The 8,187-nt window shown below is 45.4% G+C and overlaps 1 protein-coding gene across 1 annotated transcript in view; it reads right to left on the reverse strand.

Annotated features, from left to right (window-relative positions):
• LOC112468403 overlaps positions 1 to 7,771 on the reverse strand; it is an 82,074-nt gene extending 74,303 nt beyond the window's left edge. The window contains exon 1 of the mRNA XM_025037554.1: positions 7,257 to 7,771. The gene's annotated coding sequence lies outside the window, so the exon portion shown is untranslated. The remainder of the gene's footprint in view (positions 1 to 7,256) is intronic.
• Positions 7,772 to 8,187: the final 416 nt, after the last annotated feature.

Consider the following 8,187-nt stretch of genomic DNA (forward strand, 5'->3'; position numbering starts at 1 on the left):
CACATCGGCATTTTTATTTACGTAAATCATCGTACCTCCTCGCCTTGTCCGACTTTCTCCTACATAAATATCATATATTACAGGTGTATTAACACATTCGTTTAACTTAAACGTTAAACACAAAGCTCTCGATCGTTAAAGACCCCAAAATCAAAAAATTCTAATCCTACGTAATTTTTTCTAAACGGCTTTTAATATCATACTTTAATAATATTTAGTATTTATATTTAAATGTTATTTATTTGGATGTTAACAGAAATATCGTAAAAAGTTTTTTCATATTTCGCTTCTTCCTACTTGTCAATTTAATTTGTAGCGCAAAAAAATGATCCTCGAAATTCTAAAACAACTCGAGGTGTCTCAAACAGTTTAAATATGCTGCTGGCATGAACGTGTAGTCGTAGTCGATACTTCCAAAAAATCCACGTCAGGGATCTCTAGGGCAGAATATATTAGCCGCGCTTTTTAGGCTCCGCACGCTTCACGAAAGTTTACCGAGATCGCGTCTCAGTTAAGGTAGAGATTTACGATCTTTCCTGACCTACGGTCCTCGGAAGTTGTTTGCCCGGCTTAAAAAAAGCAAGGCGTTAGCACTTATTGGAAAGATAAACCGGAATATAGAACCGTGAGACACGCGGCTTTTCTCTCAATGTCCAATTTCGTCTTTGGTAAATATATGTATATGTATATTAGGAGAGAGTGACCATATTCATATAATAATACAAATATATATATTACGAGAAAGTGAGAGAATATTTCGTTAAAAAAAGTGACCCTCTGCTGAAGAATGCTTGACTTATGTATATTCAAAACTCGGTATTTCGAGCACCGGTCTTAGACGGCTATTAACATGTATAGTAAACGAATTTATGCTCTAATAATAATTATTAGAAAAGCAAAAAGTCACAAAATATACGCCATCAAATTGTGCAATATCACAAATCGTCTTCGGCGTGAAACCTGTGACTAATACAGTTTAAGATTTATGGATTGCTCCGAGACACGTGCGGTCGCACCCAGAGTGCCGTCATTTCACGTTAACGGGCGTTAACTCGAAAGGGTTAACGAGTGTGTCTTCGCGGTTGCGTATATATAGCGGTGCTGCCGACATTGTATCTCAAATGAACATTCCACGGCGAGCCGGGCGCTTCGTAAATCAGAGTTCGAGAGGTTAAACGGGACTTCCGCGACGCTGCTCGTGTTCCTCCGTTGCCCCGCAGAAATGCACGCGGTGAGGAACACGCGCGGCAGCAGCCGAAGATGGGCGAGGCAGGTGGAGAACGCGGCTGAAAGATGAACGGAGCCGCGCGGCGCGGCGCGACGGCGGCAGAGAGAAGAGGAGGCGAGAGGAGCCGCGAGAGGAGCAGAACTCGCGGAGAGAGAACGAGCGGAGGACGCGTCGGTTGAGGAATGCTCGTGAAAGTCTCGAGCCATTGAGCACGACGAACGAGGCTCGCTATATCGCGCGCTCGCCATTCGCGCGGCGCGCTCTGCCCTTATCTCCCCGGGCCCCTTAACATTAGGTAAGAGTTTATGGCGGTCTGCACACGCCAAGGTCTCGTTTCCGCGTACCAAGGTTACCGGCAACCTAAACGAGATGAGAATTCGCGGAGATGCGGTATGGACTGCTTTACTGTATAGCAATAACGGCTGTTGTGTGGGAGTGCAGGATGCAAATCGCATCGAGAGTTTAGAATTAAAAATAAAAGTCCTATCCGATACGGCGCTGAATACTGCCTTCGATAAAGTCATTTCGTCTTTACAACATAATTTTATTATACCATCGCTTAGTATATTATGATAAAACTTCACCGACAGCATGCGCGATTGATTATTTAGAATGTAAGCAGGCAGGTATTTTAAAAAGAGAAAAGGAGGAGAGGTATATATGGCTTTCATCTCATTTTAATTCAGTTATCCATCTCGTGGAGATGGTATCGATCACCTTTCGGAAGCAAGAGGCGCAATGATCGTTAACCTGGAACCTGGCTGACCCACAAAATCCAAAAGGTGAGAGCTGGAACGCGAAGTCAAGCCACTCGGATGAGACTCTGACCTCTTACTCTCGTCTTGATAGCCACGTATTAATTAATGCGTCGCGTCGCCTTGCGCGGATAAATTGAGCTTCACGCGTTACAATATTAATACATGATATATCGAGCTTTCTACTAAGAATATTCTTTAAATAATAATAAATGTGTGCGTGTGGTGTATTATTAATAAAAAGGTCTATCAAAATTTACTAATTAAAGGGCTGTCTTCATCTTTCAACTTGCCATATCAATGTCGACACAAAATTTACATTTAAAAAGTGTAAAAGCATTAGTATTACGTAAGACTTTTATCCAAGCAACGTGCAAGTCACGTCGATAGATCGCGATATGTAAACTCAATAAGCAAATCGATCATCAATTCTTTGATGATGACACGCGCAGCTATAATCTTTAAGAAACATCACCTTGGGTGCGCAGTCAGCTTCTCGTCGCCAATACGCAAAAGTCGGATGACGAAAACACAGCGGGTCGCCATTTAATTCAACCGTCACATATTTGATACGCACGACACCTTTACTGATTTACCATTCAGACATCCATTCAGATTCGGTCTTTCGTCGAGAAACTCCGGCGTACAGCAGTCATCGTCGTGACTCTCCCAAAATATGTTCTCCGTCGTCCAACGTTTCATTCGCGACGGTCATTCAATTTTCGTCTCACCTCTGACCTCCGAGCATATACTCCGAAACACCGCTACGCGGCATTTCAGGTTTCAGGATGCTCCACGAATTCATTTCGTGTCGCTTACGAATCTATAATCGCGCATCGCTATACGTTCCCGACACGTATCCAATTAATTCTGACGCTAACCGGTATGTATAAACGCGGTGAATTCACGAAGCGCGGTTATATTACCCGTTGATTTATTATATTGATTCACGCTATCTGGATTTACGATGCCTCTCAGGCACGCGTAAACTTTGAATATCAGGAATAATCATATCGCTCTCGACTAAAATGAAGAATTATACAATTTCGCAAGACGAACGACTGAGACGCACGGCACGATAAGGTAACTAATGCACAAATAACATCTTTTCCTCCACGTGATACAATACAAGTACAATCAAAAGACAATAGTACGTACACACAATATGTAAAATAAGAACACCTGTATTTTGTGGCCCGCTGACAGAAACTTTCGCACGACGTCTGCGTTATGCCGCGTTAACTCGCGTCCGTTAAATTAAGCGAGGTGTGAAAAAGAACGCTTGCGAGTGTGAATAATGAATTTTTCGGAAGGAGGGAAGGGAGGGCACGAATTTCGGTACGAGAACCACGGCGGATACCGTAACTTGGTGAAAAAAGATGGGTATCGCGCGGACGGTCGACCGGCGGAGATGCGGAGGGCGAGATGCGGATTCGGCACGACCGCGACGGGAGGAGAGCAAATATAAAGTTCACGATCGGCGCACGAACGCGATGGTAGGCCGCCCGCCGCCGAGTATTCTAACGGGGCAACGTCACGGCACGTTAACGTTCTACCAATGCGGAGGGGCTACCTTTCCGCGGTCATTTTCCATACTCTGTCGACCAGAGATCGCAGATCCGCGCATCGTTTCCGCGGCGCACCGGTTCCGCCAAATTAATCGGCGAATCGTGGCCCGATTCGTCTACAGTCGAATGGAGAGGGACTTGTCTCGCTGACGTAGCGACTAACTGCAACATTTTTTTCCCCTCATTTATCTCGAGACGTTTTGCGGAAAATTGAAATGTATAACAAAATGCTTCGAGAGGTGTACAGTGATAACTTATCACGGAGTATCCTAAAGAAACAGGCCACCTGCCAGAGTGAGATCATTGGCTGCAGTAATGGGGGGTAAAAGTACTCCCGACTTAATTTATCTCAACGTGCGGGAAAGTAAATGTGGAGTGGAAAATTCGCGGAATGCGACGAAGGGAAGGAAACGACATTCCGAAACGCAGTAAGTCGCGGCGAAATACGACATTTATAGGCGAGCCGCGCACCAAAGAATCTCGTACGGGAGATATAACCGTGCGAAATTTTTCAGCTGTCCGTCCGCGGCTACTTCTCATTCGGTTATACCGCGAAAGCTATAACATCTCCTCCGCCGACCGGTGCTCGTAAAAATCGCGCATTGTGTTTGGCTGCAAGCGGAAAGATGCGCTCATCTCCGTCGGCATTGTTTTCCGTCTTAGAATATCGCCCGCCGCGCGACTATTCTTCTTATCTGGAAATATCTATCGCAATCTGCGTCTGTCTTTCACCGCTGTGAAAAAAAAACCAAGACACGAGAAAACACGAAAAGACTCGACCAGATTTGCAAAATAATTCTACCACATTCCACAAGTTCTCTATCACAGTAATTTTATTTTAAACGGAGCAGTTTGGAGAAAATCCTTGTAAATATCGTAACTCTCGATTCTGCATTCTAAGCTTTAAATTAATTACCGTCGATCCTTCTCGAGTCTCGAGCCTTTAACTGCGAACCTCTCATTCAGCATTCTCCGCACTCGACCCCCAGTTACAATAAGGCAAGACAAGTTTCGAAGATTCAAAGACACGCGAATTTCTCAGAACTTTTTGCGAACTGACAAACCGTCATAATATTTGATAAAAGAGATCCATTAATGATAATCCGCGGTAATGATAGCGGATTAATTATGAATACGTTTTTCTTCTCGAGATGAGCTACAAAAAGACGTTTCACTGAGCCCTTGGACATAATGCATACGACAATTGCGTATCTTTTTCGGGGTTAAATCGGCCGTTAGCCTAAATGAGTAAAAATTTAGAACGTAATGCAAAAAGTGGCGGCTTTCCCACGTTTAAACACCCGTAAATCTCGACGATAATTAGACGCGCATTCCCACAACGCGGCATGGTCGCAATAACCGCCTCTAGCGGAGGTTGATCACCTGCAAGGGAATTATTATAGGTAAACAACTATTTTCACCTCGGCGACGCTACCGATGCAGCGATGAAAAATCCGGATCACGCGCAATGAAAATTCTCGGCGCATTTCTTAACTTATGCATGCAGGCATGTTCGCACGCGATATCGCCGTGTATGCGTGTACGCGTACAAGACGCTCGTGCGTACAAGACGCACTTGGACTGGTGGACTCTGGCGCGTAACAAGCACGGCCATAACTAAACGCGGACCCGATGGGTCGCCGATCCGCGCGTTTCGGGATTTATAGTCACCGCGAACGATCGATGGCTCGGCAAACGGATCGCGAGAATCGCCTGGATGTCGCGTTCCTCTTTCCCTTTTCGCTTACCCTCCATCCTTGCTGTCACACTCTTTCGTTTTCCCGATTCTCTTTATTTCCGAATATTATGATTTAAAAATTTTTAAGGTGGCTTATCACGTTCGACAATTATGCTCGGTGCAATTAAAATGCGATTAAGAGGAGCGATTTACGAGCGATGTGAAATATTCTGAAACACAACGACGTCTAAACGAGCTGGTTTTGTCGAGCGAGAGACGACAGTCTATAAAATGAACATTCCGTCTACGTCTATCTAAAAACAAATTTAAAGATAACGACATATCCAACGGATATTAACCTGATTAGCTGCATGAGAAACGTATCGCGACGCAACGTTTCGAAAGCAGGTCAACGTCACGCGAGATAGTCGAAAACTAATCGGACCCGGGACGACCGTTGCGTATGTAGATATCACCTGTGTTCTCACAAGTATAATACACGTGCTCGGCGATACGCGTGGAGAAGGTACGAATGGAAATAGGGCGTGCAACCCGCTCGCCGTGTCAACGAGCGTATGCGCGTGCCCACGTGCGAGTGCCGCAATTTTCACGGCGAAATTAATCGCGCCTCACGATCCATTTTTCGCTATTATAAACTGAAAGATTCAACATTGGAGGTGCTAGATTTAATAATCTCAACTCCGAAATAAATCTCTTCGAAAAAGTACGTTAAATCAAACAAACGTGGATATTTATATTATAAATATATATATATTTATTTAATATTTATTTAATATATTTATTTAATATATTTATTTAATATATATATATATATATATATATATATTTATTTATTTATAATATAAATATCCACGTTTGTTTAATTTAACGTACTTTTTTGAACAGATTAATTTCGGAGTTGAGATTATTAAATCTAGATTATTAAATATAGCACCCCCAATGTTGAATCTTTCAGTTCATAATAGCGAAAAATGGATCGTGAGTCGCGATTAATTTGTTTTCGTAAGTTCTCTTATTATATTTCAAGGCTTCTTTTCGAGAAATTCGAGAGAGGTACATTTTTCTTTAAAAATATAATATCGATAGCGACAGGTTCGCGAGTCGTGAACGTTTGTGAATAATAGTCGCGTCGCGTCGTGTTCGCGGCTGCAGATAAATAGAGGAACGTTTTGCACATTAATATTAATGCCCGTCTATCCTGTCGTTTTGATGTGCGCTAATATCGCGACCGGTGATAAAAATTCGCGCGTCCACCGCTGCGAAAGTAAATCATTGCGGCGAAATATATCATGAACGCGCGCGCGCACGCGCGCGTTCGAATAACCGACAATTTGTCTATTGAAATTATTCCGGGTAAATGCCGCGCGTGTGGCACAGCATGTTAATTGTGTATCGCGTTATTTCAATACGCATTACTCATGCATTCACGCGCACCGCGCGAACGGCGCGCGCATAATTTATTTCCGTGCTTTAAGGTTTTAATCCTTTCGTTATTTAGAGAAACGTGCCTGCGCCCAACGTATACCAAGGCGCGTGTCTCGAATCCGAGATACAATAATTTTTACGCGGGGAAACATTAAGTGAATGGAATAAATAATCCGGCAAAATAATAAGCTCGACACGCGCGCGCGCTTTTGAATTTCAACCACGAAGTCAATGACAATGATAAATTATCAAGTCGCGCGATTTAAATTCTGTCGTTAATCACCTTTGTTTTTACTGTCAAGTTTTTTTTTTATCTAACAATAAGACAAACTAAAACTAAAATTCTAATGAAATAAAAAAAACAAGTTTAACAAGCCGAAACTTTTTCACGACCAACACTAATTTTACAAACATTAACAAGCGAAATCGTCAATATATTCTCAAATAACGTTTCGTTTTTCTACACACGGAAAGTTACTCCGAGACACATAATTCAAGAGTTTTAAATCCCGTGCCGATCGAGCGCTCGGTTGATCGATCCTCTTTGACGAAAGACGCAAAATTAAGTATCACTCACTCACCGATAGATCCGCGGCGTTGCTCCCTTTCCCACGACGCCGTCGCCGCCGGGCTGTCTCAGACGGTGAGGAAAGCGAACTGTGTCCGGGAAGGCAACTCCTCGACGCGACACTCGAACTCGCGAACCCAGGTCCGCGGATGGAGCACGGGAGATCACACTGCACCGTCTGGAGAGAGAGTGAAAAAAATCATTCACTACGCGCTCTGGATCGCGCGGGCGAGCTGCGGACGACCGGACGGATGTCACGCACTTGTCACGATCACTGTCGACTGCCAAACGCGGACGTGATCACGACGCGATTACGATGGGGAACCTCCCCCTCGTAGACGTTCTTCCGCGTTCTCGAAAACACGCGGCGCAAAAACGGTACCGCACCGCGCGCGCGCGCGTACGCAGCTGCGACCACCTGCCGAACGCGGTGTGCCGTGTTTACATCGCACGAGGCGGCAAGGGGAGGAAGGAGTAGGGCGGAGTGCGCGAGCGCGCGACGTACGTTACCGCTACCTGTCGCTCCGGCGTTTCGCGAACGAGTGCGGCGGGCTGCGCAACCTCGCCGCGCCGCGTAGCCGAGACCCGTCGGTGGTAGGGATGGAGCGCGCCGCACCACCTTCCCTCCCCCCGCCCGCCCCGCGCCTGAGCTACGCCACCCGCTCGTTTACCTCTCTCGCCGGAGAACGGTACACCTTTTTCCATTTCGCTCTTCTCTATCAGCCTCCCCCGGGGCACTCCGCGGATCTGTGGCGGATCCTTATTCCTTCGCGCGCCGCGACTTTTTCGCGCAGGGGGACGCAAGGACGGCTCTCTTCCGCGGGAAACGAGATTGATAACGCGACGCGAGGCGGTCCGCGGTCGGTGGCGCGTCCTCGAGCTCAACCGCCGTGGCTTAACTCCGTATATTAGACCGTTAGATTGAAAATTGTGATTGCGCCGTT

This window comes from Temnothorax curvispinosus, unplaced genomic scaffold (genome assembly GCF_003070985.1).
Source record: "Temnothorax curvispinosus isolate PA1 unplaced genomic scaffold, ASM307098v1 QBEX01018442.1, whole genome shotgun sequence".
Taxonomy (NCBI): Eukaryota; Metazoa; Arthropoda; class Insecta; order Hymenoptera; family Formicidae; genus Temnothorax; species Temnothorax curvispinosus.